Consider the following 14,257-nt stretch of genomic DNA (forward strand, 5'->3'; position numbering starts at 1 on the left):
CCCTGTAGAGTGCTGCCCTCAGGGAGGCATGCAACAGTGATCCAGCCTATTCCAGCTCTCATTTCCTGAATGTGTCCCCCTATTCCCCAGCATGCAGGGGAGGGGTCCAGAGTCACAGTCACAGAGAATGGGTGTCCCCCTATGAATGTTCCCATTCTAGAACAAGAGGGAAGGGCCACTGGGCAGTGTCTGCAGCTTTGGCAGAGAACAAATAACAGCCAGGCTCTTGTCACCTGGCCACACCTCAGTGTTGGGTGTTTCTGCAGCTCAGCTCCTGGAGGTAATGGATGTGGGATAATCACGCTAAGATAGAGAAACTCTCTTTAACTGTGAGCCTGTTACAGCATGGCCTGCAAAGCAAACCCATGAGGGGCGGCACAGCTGTCACCATGCCAGGGAGGCTGCTGGGCACCGGAGACACAGAGCCAAGTGGCTGAGGGGTGGTGACCAGCAATGGACCCAGGACCACTGTCAGATAGCACTGCATGGAGGAACAGAACAGTTACCAACAGCTGGAGGATAGGAGAGAGAGGAAAGGGGAGATTTTAGCCTGAGAGAAAAAAGCATGGCACATGTGGGCCTGGAGAACAGAGAGACAACAGAAGACACCCCAGGACAGCTGAGGCTAGGCTCAGGAAGGGGCATGGGCTGTCAGGGGAGAAGGGGTGTACACTGCAACAGAATGAGCACCTCTGGTCTATGAGAAAGGTTATTTAATGATGGAGGAAAAGTCAACCTGGCCAAAGAAATCTCATGATTTGTTTGGAGTCACTGAAGCTGGAAATTGAACACATGTGCAGGGCTGTGGCATGGCTGGGTCATGGCTGACCTGAGAACAAAGAGACGCCTCAAAAGACAAGATAAGGCCACAGCTGAGGTCACCTGGGCTTCAACTCCAATTGACAAGATAGAGATTATAGCTGCAGGCATTTCACTCCTGTAGTGAAAGTCAACCTGGAGACTTTCTCCTAAGGTACTTTTCTTAAATTAACATAAGGTACTTCTAAATTTACATAGTCTGTTACTTGGAAAAGTCCTTGAACCACTCCCAAGGTCCTGCTCGGTTTTCTGCATTTTTTACTCTAAACTCTTCCTTGTTTGAAAATTAAATAAATATGGGCCACCCAGACATCCCTTGTCTCAGCCCCCAGAGTCTTGAACTGTTAGAGGTTTTGATCCTCCTGAAGCCCTGAAACCATACCACTTGTCTCATTTATTTAAGCCTTCACCATACACTCATTTGGGAGACTGGGGATCTTGGTCAGGTCCCCAGTAGTAATTTACAATGAGACTCAAGAGACAGAGTTGTCAGCCTCCCCAGCTAGCAGAAAATAGTGGTAGATGACATAACTTGGTAAGTCTTTTTCATAGTTGGGGTTTGACACTGGATGATTGTGAGTTAAGTACATAGGTGGGTGTATTTCTGTCCACATGACTATCTTGAGGGTGCTATGGGTTTGACTGTGTCCCCTAGAATTGATATATTGAAGGTCCAAACCCCAAGGGGACTCTATTTGGCATAAAGTCATTCAGGTTAAGTGAGGTCCTCATGGTGGAGCTCTATAGGATTAGCATTTCTCAGGTGACACTGTGCTTGCTGTCTGTCTTCTCTCTTCACCACATGTGGGTGCCATGTGAAGGCGACTGCCATGAGTCAGGAAGACACCCTCACCAGATACCCACCGGGCAGGAACCTGGATTGTAAACAAAATAAATTTCTGCAGTTTAAACCAGTCTCTGAGTAGAGATCTATGACAGTGGACTGGGGTGGGGACAAGGTTGGAGGCTGTGACCTAGGCTCAGAGACCGTGGCCACAGGCTGTGAGCCTGTAAGATCTTGAATTCTGTATAGTGCTGAGAAGTTACAATAAATGGTCTAAGTCCCAGGCTTTGCATATGGCAACTATCACTTATTCCCAAAAGTCTGCAAACTCTTTGTGTTATGAGGAGAGGATCATTGTTAAAGCAGAAGGCATGGAAAAGAGACCCAAGAAACAAAATGCTGTTATTGGCCTAGAGGAAAGAATTGCTGGGCCAGCTTTGGTATAAAACATTTCCTTAAAATACAGCTGCCATTTCCCTGAAAATCAACTCCACTAATATATATATATATATAAAGCTCTTCTTTAACAGTCAGAAAACTTAACTTACTTTGAAGCAAACTTCAGGTTTCATGTAAACTCTTACAAAGTGTGTGCTTATGTGTATAATCTCAAGAAGATGGGACACTTTTCAAAAAGAGTGATCTTATTCTTATATTAAAACTAGCAACCATAATTCCTCAATACTAAATTCTCAGTGTTCAACTGTTTTATTAATCATGAAATTTCTTGGTTTTACCTTGGTTTTTTGCCTTGAAGATTTCTGAGAACTAAGTGGTTCATGCTTCACATCTGAAATAAAACTCAACAATCTAAAAACAAGAAAACAAAGCAAAACAAAACCAAAAAAAACCCAACCTAGCTCCAAGTAGAGTCATACAAACTCAAATGCCAGAACCAGGAAATGTTTTTGAAGAAAGAGGTATTTTGTTGTTATTGGTAACTTAGGTTTCTTTTAAAAAGTATAAAGAAATGAACCCACAGCTTCGTTAGAATAGCCCAATAAATGGGCTGAGTGTGTGAACTTCAGAAGTGAACAGGGATTCTAGCTTCTGTCTGGTCTATGTGGAGGGGAAATGATTGTATTTTACTTATGCTCGAGGTAGGGACTGTCCCTAACTCTTGATCCATTGTTCTAGACTAATATGGACCCTCTCTCTTGCTTTCTGACCATCCTGATTTTCAGTTTTAATTTCTTTCCTTCTGTTTTTCACTTTTTAAATGCTACCTTTCACAAAATAAGACATGAAACATTTTAAACCAAGGGCCATGGAAAGAAACCATTTCAATTTCCCTTTTGTCAATTACCAGTACTGTAATTTAAACAACCAGGATCATCTGTGGTGAAAAAAACAGGGAGCAAGGAAGAGTGGAGTCAAATCACAAGTGAAGAGCATGGACAGACCAAGTGGTGGGTGGTGCTGAGATTGGGATTTAGGACATCGGGACCTGTGTCCTTTCTTCTGAGCCAGTTGGTAAAGTCACAATGAACTATTGATGGTGATGGAGAATTCTGACCACGCTGAATTTTGTATTTATGCAAGTCTTGAAGAGAAAGTAATGTTCAGTCAAGGAAATGCAGGAGAAGTTGTAGACATCACTAAGGGAAAGTGCAATTGAGTGAGCCCAAAACACACTGTCATGAAAAATCCCAGTTTCTCTTGCAGGGTAGTGTAAGCTCTCCCTGACAGGGAGCCATGGTGACTGTGAGCCATACACTAAGAGAGGCGTTTTAGGCCACAGTATTCTCTAAGAAACTAATCCTCTTTTAAGGATAGGGCATTTGAGGCCAAAAAAAAATTAAGGACTACATGAAGGTCACACCATATGGATGGTCATAAGGAATCATCTCTGCTCTAGCTGGGTTCTAGAGGAATGGAAGGCAGATGTCCCTCCCACTGCACTAGACTCTACCTTGGTCAGAAGCTCATGACTTGGTGGTTACTTCCAGCCCTACATCTTATGGCTATAAATTCAAGCAAGGGATTTGAGTTCCAGGCCAAGGCATAGTTGGCAGGAAATTCCATAAACTTACTGGCAGAATATGGGTTCACCACTATCTCCTGTGGCTACTGTCCAGGGAACCCTTCTGCTCCTAAAGGAGGTAGTCTAAATGCAAAATTGAGTAAATCTAAATACAAATTGGAGAGGAAAAGGGGTTACTGGGATCTCCCATTGGGCTGTTCCATGAGCTGACTGGCACTCCTTTCCTTCCCAACACACTATGGTGTCCTCAGTGACCCACAGGCAAAGGGTAAGGAAGTGTGTCAGGCACAGTATGAGCTACTGGTCACATCGGTTAAAGAGGGTGTCTTAGTTATCTTTTACTCATCGCTGAAACAAAATACCTGATGCCCAAAATTGGGAAAGGAAAGGTTTATTTCTTACAGTTTTTAGAGGTTTCAGTCCATACCCTGTTAGCTCCAAGGCAGGGTGTCATGGCGGGTCTGCAGTTCATGGTGGCTGCAAACAGCAAGGCAGAAACTGGCAAGAGAGAGAGAGACACACCTTTTTCCTGCCATTACATTACATCCTGGTTCCACTCCTTGGCCAGTGTAGCACTCACACCCCCAATCCAAGTGCTAGACAATGAATCATAAATGCACAGTGCAAATGCATGAGGCCTGGGGGCCACTGACATAAACCATGGCAGAGGTGATCTCTTTAATCTGAGATAAATGGAGGCAATTGCTAGCAGGCTGCTCAGGCTTATGTGTAGGTTTGCCTCTTCCTTTCTCTGTGTGTGCTTCTCAGAAGCAAAAATTGTGTTGTGTCTTCTTTACGCTCAGCACGGTATTCAAAAGTGTTTGGATAAAGAGATAAGGAAAGGACCACCATATGCTCACATGCTATTATAGGGAGGTAAATCTAAAAACGAGTATGTCCTATAGAGAAGCTGTGATATAAGTCTACACTAGGGTAGAAAACACACAAAAATGTGACTATCTTTGAGATCTGAGTGGTGGCCAGGATGAGATTCAGAGTAGGTGATTGTTGAGATAACGTTAAAGATAAATAGATGTTAAAGATAAGACATCTGGGCAGGAGGTGGTAGAAACAATATCAGTAGAAAACAAGACAAGTGAAGATGTGCAAATCATAGTGACCTTGGATAGCAGTGTGAATAATAGAGAAATGGAACCAGACAAAAGTGTGGTGACAGAAGGTTCTAGAAAACAGAATCTGTTTGCCCAGCCAAGGAGTTTGTGCTTCATTTCAAGGGTACAGAGCTGTTTTGAGAATTTTCAGCTTGAAGGTAATTTAAAAAGAGCTATTGTGCTTATAAAAAAAGATTTGAGTTTATAGCAATGTTCAGAAATGTATGGCAAGGTCAAGATCAGGGTAGACAAGATTTTTAAGAAGTAGAGAGAAAGTAGAAGAAATTTCTGAGAAGAAAGGCTTTCTGAGGAGACATAGGAGAGAAGATTGGGAGGCACTGAAAGTGAAGCCTGCAGATATTGTTCTGAGGTGCATCTGGGCTCCCGGGGAGTGGGGGGGGGGCGGGTCCAGCCTGTGCTGTGCAGCTCCAGAGAGACTAGGGCCAGAAATGAGACTTCTGGAGTCCAGAGCACATGGACTAGCAAAGAATCATGAAGGGAATGAAATTCCCGGGAACCACTGCATTTTGGGCTCCTGAAAGGAAATAACACTGAACTATAAAATCTGGGGTAGAGGAAGGGAAGGGCCAACGTTTAAGATGCAGGCAGGACAGGGCAAGGTGGTACATGATTGCAATCTCAGCTACCTGGGAAGCTGAGGTAAGAGGGTCACAAGTTCAAGCCCAGCCTGGGCAACTTGGTGAGACCTCATCTCAAAATGAAATTTACAGAACAGGGTTGGAGTGTGACTGTGCCGTGGAGAGCTTGCCTAGCATGCACAAGACCCTTGGTGACATTTAGGAAAAAAAAAGATTAAGAGCTGAAGGATAAGAAGATGAAAAGGGAACCAGGAAAGGAACTCTGGGTTTCTACATTCATGATAGAGACAAAGCAGTAAGAAGCTAGAGACACAAATCTAAAGAGAAAATCTTAAAGGGCTTTAAAGTTTACAAGTTAATGATGACAGGTTGAAAATACAGTAAGCACAGGTCCAAAGATGGAGGGTGGTGAAGAGTAGATGAAGGACAGAGGTATGCTCTTGTGAAACTGAAGGCAAGGTACAAACTAGGAAGAGGATAAGGAGGACTCCAGAGAGAGTTCTAGAGTGAAGTCTGGGAATTCTCCTCTGCAGTCCTTGGTTTTCTCAATAAAGTAAGATGCAGGTCCAGGTTTTAGTAGAGGGCTCTGGTGGTGGGAATGCAACTAGGAAACGGATGAAGGGGTGGAAAAGCAGCTTTGGGAACTGGGCAGAGACTGATGAGCTGGAAACACAGTAGGGAACTTGAGGGTCCAAGGGGTTCCCAACTACCTCTGCACTCCTGTGAAGGAAAACGTTTCTGACCATCAGAAAAATGACAGAAATTTCCAAAGCATATAAAATCAGCTAAAAGGCATATTTTGTTTTAGCAAAGTATGAAAACTTACAAAGTTTTAATATCAAGATAAAGAAAATGAATGCCAAGCAAGTAAAGCATTGGAAGATGTTAGGGCTGGAATTACTATTGTCCAAAGATTAAAGATACGGAGATGACACCATGGATGGGAGATAAAATCAATGGGAAGCTGTCCCCCTGTCTTAGTTACTTTTCACTCATTGCTGGAACAAAATCTCCGACACACAAAATGAAGGAAGGAAAGATTTATTTCTTATAGTTCTTGTAGGTTTCAGTCCATACTCAGTTGGTTCCAAGGCAGGGTGGCATGGTGGGGCCGCAATTGCTGGCCGCTGCAAACTGCATGGTGCGAACCTGCAAGAGAGAGAGACACACATCTCCTTCCCACCTATACATCATATCCTGGCTCCATCCCTGGGCAGGCGAAACACTCACACCACCAATCCAAGAGCTAGACAACAAACCAATCACAAATGCTAGATTTGGTCCAGTCCATAATTCATGAGGCTTGGGGGCCACTGACATAAACCATGACACTCACTAAGGAATCAACACATAAAAATACTTCATGCTTGAGTGCCAATAGAGGAAACTGCTGTGTTGGAAGAAGACAGGCTGGGAGATGATAAGAGCTGGGACCCACACTTCAGCTGCCAGGTGGGTGTCTAGTAGCAGATCCATGGAGCTATGTCATGATGGATGAATGACCTGCCTCACAGCAGAGGGCTCTGTGTCCAGGGCAGCAGGAGAAGAGGGCAGAGCCTCCTTTACTGGAGAAGCACTGAGTGCTGAGAAAAGCCAGTGTCCAATTAGAAAAAGCATTGTATCAAATGCTTGAGCATCTTTTTCAAAGTAATGCAGACAATGTCCTCAGAGGTCTAATCAAAATAGTAATATAGATGATAGATATGTCCTTACAGAGATAGATGATACATATTAAATATCAATCATCAATTTTTAAAAATCCTATAATCTAGCAATAGAAATGCTCTCTGGTGATATGATTTAAAATTTCTTTCTGAAACTGACAGCCAATATTGTACTACAAAGTGAAATAGCAAAAGCTTTTTTATTAAAGGCAGGGGCAAGATAAAGATGAAGGTTATCATGATTATTTAACACTATTCTGAAAGGGTAGGAAAAAGAAGCAATAAGCATTATTATTGGAAAAGAAAGAAAATTATCAATATTTACATACAATATGACTATCTGGAAAACCCATATAGAAAAACTGAAAAGTTATTTGGACTAATTAGGAAGTTTAAGAAGATAGTTACAAAATTAATATACAAAATTTTATGTCAGAAATTATTAAAAAACATAATAAAAAAAGCCCATGCCTACCAAAGTAACATAATGTAAAACACATAGGTAGATATAAATCGTTTATTCAGGAGCTACATGAAAGACCTTAGAAATCTTACTGAGAGACATTAATAAATCTTCAATGCACTGAAGCTCCTATTATGAACATAAAGATAAGATATAATATGAATAAGATATTGATAGTTCCTGAACAGACATATATTCATTTAATATGATTTATAGTCAAATTCCCAATTGTTTTATGAAACTAGTTAAACTTACTTTGATTGTACCTTCACAGTTGAATTATGAGAACAACTAGGAAAAAACTCTGGAAGAATGCGAGGAAAATTATGTCACGGAAGTTAAGAACTACTGTAAATATACATTTGTATGTTCATAGTTACAGCACCAGAACTGGACTTCAGTATAATTAGAACTTAGAATGCAGCAAGGCTGGAATTCAGGTTGGTGAAAGAAGAGTTGCCCGTTGCAGGAAACCAAGATCAGTGTTGAATGCTGAAGTCGTATTCGTCCCTAGTCCCGGCGCAGGTGCTGGTCTGTACCCAGGAAGCTCCGTCCATCTCCTGAGCATCGGCTGGGGTCCTCATTCAGCAAGGCTACTCTCCTGGCTGTCTCTGAGGCACAGCTTCTGTTGACCTCATGGGTCACAGTGGAAGCTACAAGCAGTTTTGTCTCCCAGTTGGACCCAGCTGAGTCCACAGAACTCAGATTTTCTCAGCAGTTTCCTGGAGTATTTGGATAACAGGGCTCCAAAGTGCAAGCTCTAGCCATTGGAAAGGAGGGTTAAAGGACCAGTTCCTCGCCTCTCATGCCCCCTGTATGCCATGGAACTGCGCTGGTTCCATCGCCCTCCTGGTTGACATCCTGTATGACTGAGCAATAGCTGTGTTTTGCTGTGAAGCAAGGCCAGCCTCCCCACAAGAAGGCACCCTCTTGATTCTCTTTCCTCTGTCTTTTCTCATTTTTCCTTCAACCTCACTGACCTGAGGCCCCTCTGCCTGCAGCCTTGAACTTGGAAGCTGAGCCTCCTGCTCTGCTCTGTAAGCACCTGGGCTTAAGTCACATCCATCTTCCTGCCTCGCACCAAGATGAGGCACAATGGACAGGAACATTGTAATGCAAAACAAACACGGAAAACATCAAAAGGAGCCACTCATTCATCTGTCTACAAACAGGAATGTCAGTGAGGTGTGTGACCAACCTAATGCAAGCATTTAATAGATTTGATTTTATGCAAGTCTAAATTCTCTGCAGTTTAGAAATACTACAAATGATGAAATAACAAAAAAAAGGGAAATACTTGAAATTTCTTTGGCAAAAATAACAGTGCATGTTAGTAAGTTGGTCCAAGTTGATATATACATGGTGCTTATAGATCAATTAAAAAGGCTCATAAAAGTAGACTAAGAGTTAGACAAGTGTATGAAAAAGATATTCAGGCTCACAACAGTAAAGAAATAATATTACAAAGAACAATGCTTTATTGTTTTATTGTAATATATTTGTTAAGATTAAAACCAAAATGGGGGGAGGGAGCTGTTGCAAAATACGGTGAGATCTATAAATTGTTGTACTCCTTCTAGAAACATATATAATATATACATGTATGTGTGCATATATATCCGTACATGTATAAGTAGTGGTACCTGGTTCATCCTACGATTCTAGAAAAGACGTGCTTCTGTTTGCAAACCAAATTGTCCACTGAAAGTTCATGAACAGAGGTACCACTGTATAGTAGTACATACCCAAGTGCTATCAAACCAAGACTATCAGAAAGTCTTGCCACCCATTAACTTTAAATAGACAGGCCTTTTAAATGTATTATTAGAAAAGTAATATCTGCTATCTTTTTGGACTTAGTGGTTAATGTAGGTATGATAATGTTTAGATAGATAGATAGATAGATAGATAGATAGATAGATAGATATTCTTACTCTTAAAGATGATAAATCCACATAGAATAATTTATATTAAAAATTATCAGAGAATTAAGATTACACCTAAGGACATTCAACAACATTTTATACAGTAGTAAACAATTTGATATGAGATAAATTCAAAGCAACATTTAAAAAAATAAGCAACCAGAAACAGGATAAATCCAAAGAAAGGGACCATCTAAGAACATTTTTAATAAGATATGATTTTGTGTATGTATTTCAAATTAATGTTTTGAAAATATGGAAGTTTGTAGGAAAATGTGTTTGAAACATGCTGGAATAAATAAATACATCTGCTCTCAAATTTCTGTGAGATAAAATTTTAAGTACGAAAAGCTGAAGTCCTTACCAACTCCCTTCTCTCCTTTTACATCCTATTTTAGACAAAATTAAACTAAACTAAGCAAGAACTAGAAGCACAAACATTGAAAAATTTATAGTAAATCTCTCAGATATTTTTCTAGAATAGTTTTTTCTAACTTTATAATTATAAAATATTATTTTTAAGTGATTATTTTAAAATAAAGTTAAATGTAAAACTATAAAACTTATAGTTATCTTGATTGTAGTGGTGGTTTTACCAGTACAGTTATCTTGATTGTAGTGGTGGCTTTACCAGTACAGACATCTGTCATGCTTCACTGAACTGTACACTTTAAATAGTTATAGTTAATAATTATAACGTATAGATCAGTAAAGTTAGGGAAATTGTTTTGTCCTGTATTTCTCGGTGAATGAAACCTACCCAATTTGATTACTCCTTTACTTTTCATCTCTTGTCTTATCTAATATTACATTGCTGAAATAGACAGGCACACAACTGCAACTGCTTCTGTGGTGTACGTGTGTGTATTATGTGTGTGTGTGTGTATGTTTGTGTAACAAGGATAACCAAGGAAGGAGAAATTAAAGGTTCCTAAATGCTAGGCTTTTGTAAAGAGAAGATCTCTAAGTCCTGGACTGCAGGCTCCAGGAGTGAGTAGGGTCCAGAACACAGTAAGGATAAGATACCGGGAAATCTGAGGTGGCCCCCCAGGCCAAAGGCAGCATGCTGACACCCCCAGAAGTTCTACAAATGTAAAGTGGGCTCCTCAGGGGAGGGTTCTAGATGGCGCTGGTGACTGAGGGCAATGGATTGTATCATAGAAATCACCTGAGAGATGAGTGGAGAATTCAAGAGAAACACAAGGGTTAAAGGCTATGCAGGAAACGCCAGGGCAAGAGGAGCCTCTGGTGTCCCCAGTGGCTGTTCAGCCCTTTTCTATGATACAGACGAAGGGGGCAGCTATTGCTGACCTTTGGTCATCCCCACCCCCATCCCACATTGGACTTCCCAGGTTTGTGCCAACCGTGCAGACTTCCCGCGTGGAGCGGTTAGGAATAAGATTGCCTGTGTCCTGATTCTGCTAGATCTCTGGCTTCAATAAGCCTCATCAAGTCTGGGTGCTCCGGCTGATGGAGGTGCAGTACCCCTGGTGTAGATCCATCTCCATCAAGCAACCTCCAGGGAGGTGATGCTAAAAGCTTACATCATTTTGCATATAATGTGTCCATTAAGGACCCTTGGCTTCCTACTGGCAGAAAATGTAGCTCTGCAGAGGATCCCATGTGCCTATGAGCGGGACGCAAGGTTGGAAGTGTTGCTGAGAAGATCTATGCCAAATAAATTTTATTATAATGACTTTGGTCTGTATCATCAGTCATAGATAATTGCGCTACAGCAGACATGACTTTTTTCCAGAGACAGACTGTGAGAATGCATGACACAATAATGTCGTGATTAATCTGACCTAGCTTTCACCAGAGGGTCAAGAGCTACCGATTCATGGGCTCCTGTAACTACTGGGAAATGATACATCTACATAGTATTGGAAGTGAGGCATCAATCCTAAAACACGTTGTTAAAAATGAATGCCTGGAGAGAGAAACGCTTGGGTTTCAGGACCTCTAATCAAAAGGACAATTAATAGATTATAAATGGTTACACCTCTGATATTTTAATTTGAGATTTCAGAACTTAAACTCAGGTTGCTGATAATCATTAGTGTTTCTTTACTGAGAAAACTGAAAGATTCTCCTCCCACACTACACTTTCTCCTGCTTTTTAAAAAATGCATAGAAAAAATAGGTATGTATTGGGTGTGATACTTTCCAAATATTAGTTAACACATCTCCGTGCAGTTCCTCATGCACTTGATTAACTTTAATTGCTGAAATAGCAAGAAAGAGCACCTTTGCTATTTTTTGATGTTTTATTTTTGATCATGGTTGTAAGTAGAACTGAGGAAAATAGGCTTTGAGAGAGAATAATTAGCCAGCTAATTAGTTAAAGTTTGCCTATATTTTAATTTTCAAGGAATTTGTTGGTTTTAACTCAAATATTCTATTTCCTTTGAAGATATTAGAGCCCACAAAGGGCTAGTCCAGCAAGGAAGTAGAGATGATACTTAAGCAGGGAGAGGACTGGGAATGGGGTTCATAAGGGGTGACTTTAATCTTGGCTGGCCTCTATCCTTTTTATTAAACCTAAGAATGTCCAAAATATTTGGGTTTCCTGGGGGGTGGTACAGATCCTGGGGCCTCCTAGAAGCATAACATCATATGTATATGGGTCAAGTAGGCTTAGGGCCCTCTGTCCTAAGGGTTTTACATTTAATCTTTACATCAACTCTATGAGAGGAATATTATTATTCTCATTTTTCACATGAGAGTGGTGAGACACAAAGCAATGTGTGGGTATTCTCAGAGCTAGGAAGTGGGGGGAAGAAAAATTTTGGTTCAAGAAATGGGGGCTGAAACTTATGTGGGTGTCTTGTGATTAGGTAATACATAAAATCAGAAGTTGTTAGGATGGTCTCCCCCATACAATAGATGCTTAAGAGATGTACAGAAAGTATGAGCATTAATTTAGTTGGACAAAATCAGTCAGTCCATAGATTTTAGGGTCTCAAGCCAATAAGAAATGATAACAGCAGAAGCAGAATATTCACAAGGTTTTTGTTCTTCCAGCTGTGGTCAATGCAGTTAATGTTGGACCCAATTCTGGAAGGCAAAATGACACGGATCTGTGTGGAGTTTGAAGCCATCTGTGAGGTGGCAGGGAAGATGAGAGTGTTCCCCAAATAACACGAGGATAAGATCTCAGCTCTTTGGTTTACCCTTGTAATTTTAAACAATCAGTTAAACTGATAACTTTGGAGTGGAAGTACAGAGATTCAAACTTGTTAAGCTTCACATTGAAAAGTAGACAAATAGATAAAACCCAATGACTTGGCCCTTAGCTTCCAGTCCATGCTTGTGTAATTAAGAAAGGCTTTTAGCTGGTTATGTTCTTGCAGGCTCAATATCCTTATTCTTCTTGCTAATAAGTTTATGTAAGGACAAATACTAAAGTGTGGCCCATTGATTGTCCTGTTTGGAGATGGGGAGAGGGCTAGGGGGGCAGAAGCAGTCTATCTAGAGAACTCAAGAATTTTCTTAGTTTTAGTCCCATACGCCTACATTTCCTAAAATGTGGCTTTTATTTGTTGGGGAGAGGAGCATCTCTAAAGTGCCTTGTACGGCTAGGGCAGAGGCAAACTGAAACATACCTTACTCAATTTTTACCTTTGTGAAAGGTGTATCTTGTTGGTCTCGTTTTGAAGAGCCATCCTGAGTGGTATACAAAACCATTCTTTTATTGAATTTGATACCTTATAGACCATCATCATATAAAGAAGCCCAGTGACTTTTCAAACAAATTTCCATTTCACTTTTATCTTTTTTACTTTTTAATTTTCATCTCTTGCTTGCAACTTTGGAAGACTGTTATCCAGGCTTGCATGGTTAATAATAGCAAACTAAAGCAAATAATCACCGTCTAGTACTTCTTTCAGCATATTCTAATTTTTTAATGGAGCAAATGCGTTCTTAAATTAAATATGCATAATAAGGAATACTAATAATAAGAATAAAGTGGAATATGTGAGAATGAATCTAGTGTTGTAAGCAAAATGCATTTGATTTTCTGAGGATAAAAGCTGCCTTGAATCAGTAAGACTCACTGCAAAAAAGAAAAGCCTCATAATGTTCATAAATTGTCCATAATTGTATGGATTTTAAATATAAAAGTTGGCAGTGGCAAAAGCTAAAAGCCATTAGGAGAGATACTATTGTGCAATACACCAGGAGCAGTAAGTCACAGTCGCATGAGAAAAAAAAGCCCTAGCTAGAGTTTTCTAAAATTTTGATAACTATACTTGAGATTTGTCTTGATGTTTACCACAATGCCCGCATTGTTTGGCATGGCATGGCCTAATGCATATATGATTCACATTTGCAAAGAGCTACTAATTAACATGAATAGTCTTCTTCCATGAAGGTCGTTTATTGCAAAGTTCTTTCTTTCTTTTTTTTCCTTCTAGCTGAATATCACTAAAGGAGTCCTCAACAAGAGCCATTAGTTTAAAAGACCAGTTTTCTGTTGACATTGGGTCATAGTTTTAAAGTCTTTTTCTTATGACAAGAACACAAAAATAATGTTTAAAGACGAGCGAGAGAAGGAGGAAGCAGGAAGAGAAAAATAATCTTTCTGACATTGTGGAGGAACCACCCCATGGATTCTTTCATCTTTATCCTAACTTCAGCTTCTTATTACAGTATTTAAGAATTATTTTGCCGAAATTATTAAACTTTATTTCAAATCGAACCAATTAAGAGGTTTTTTTTTTAAGTGAAACGTAGCAAGTTTCTAATACTAAATATTTTTTAATCAGTTGGGCCTATATGAAAGACTTGTGTTTGGGCCTATTTGCCTGATGGGATGCTACCAGATAAAGTATTTGGTAAGTACATACTGTGTTTGTCTTTACATTACTCTAACAGATACGTAGGCAAATCCTAGGCAAATCAAA

General features: G+C 40.3%; 1 long non-coding RNA gene across 1 annotated transcript in view; it reads left to right on the forward strand.

Annotated features, from left to right (window-relative positions):
* Positions 1–14,052, forward strand: part of LOC106028607 (uncharacterized) — a 146,835-nt gene extending 132,783 nt beyond the window's left edge. Inside the window, exon 8 of the long non-coding RNA XR_010043300.1 lies at positions 13,769–14,052. This is a non-coding gene — a long non-coding RNA (uncharacterized LOC106028607). The remainder of the gene's footprint in view (positions 1–13,768) is intronic.
* Positions 14,053–14,257: the final 205 nt, after the last annotated feature.

Source organism: Cavia porcellus, unplaced genomic scaffold, assembly GCF_034190915.1.
Source record: "Cavia porcellus strain 051 isolate PalLab524CR breed Dunkin Hartley unplaced genomic scaffold, mCavPor4.1 scaffold_26, whole genome shotgun sequence".
Lineage (NCBI taxonomy): Eukaryota > Metazoa > Chordata > Mammalia > Rodentia > Caviidae > Cavia > Cavia porcellus.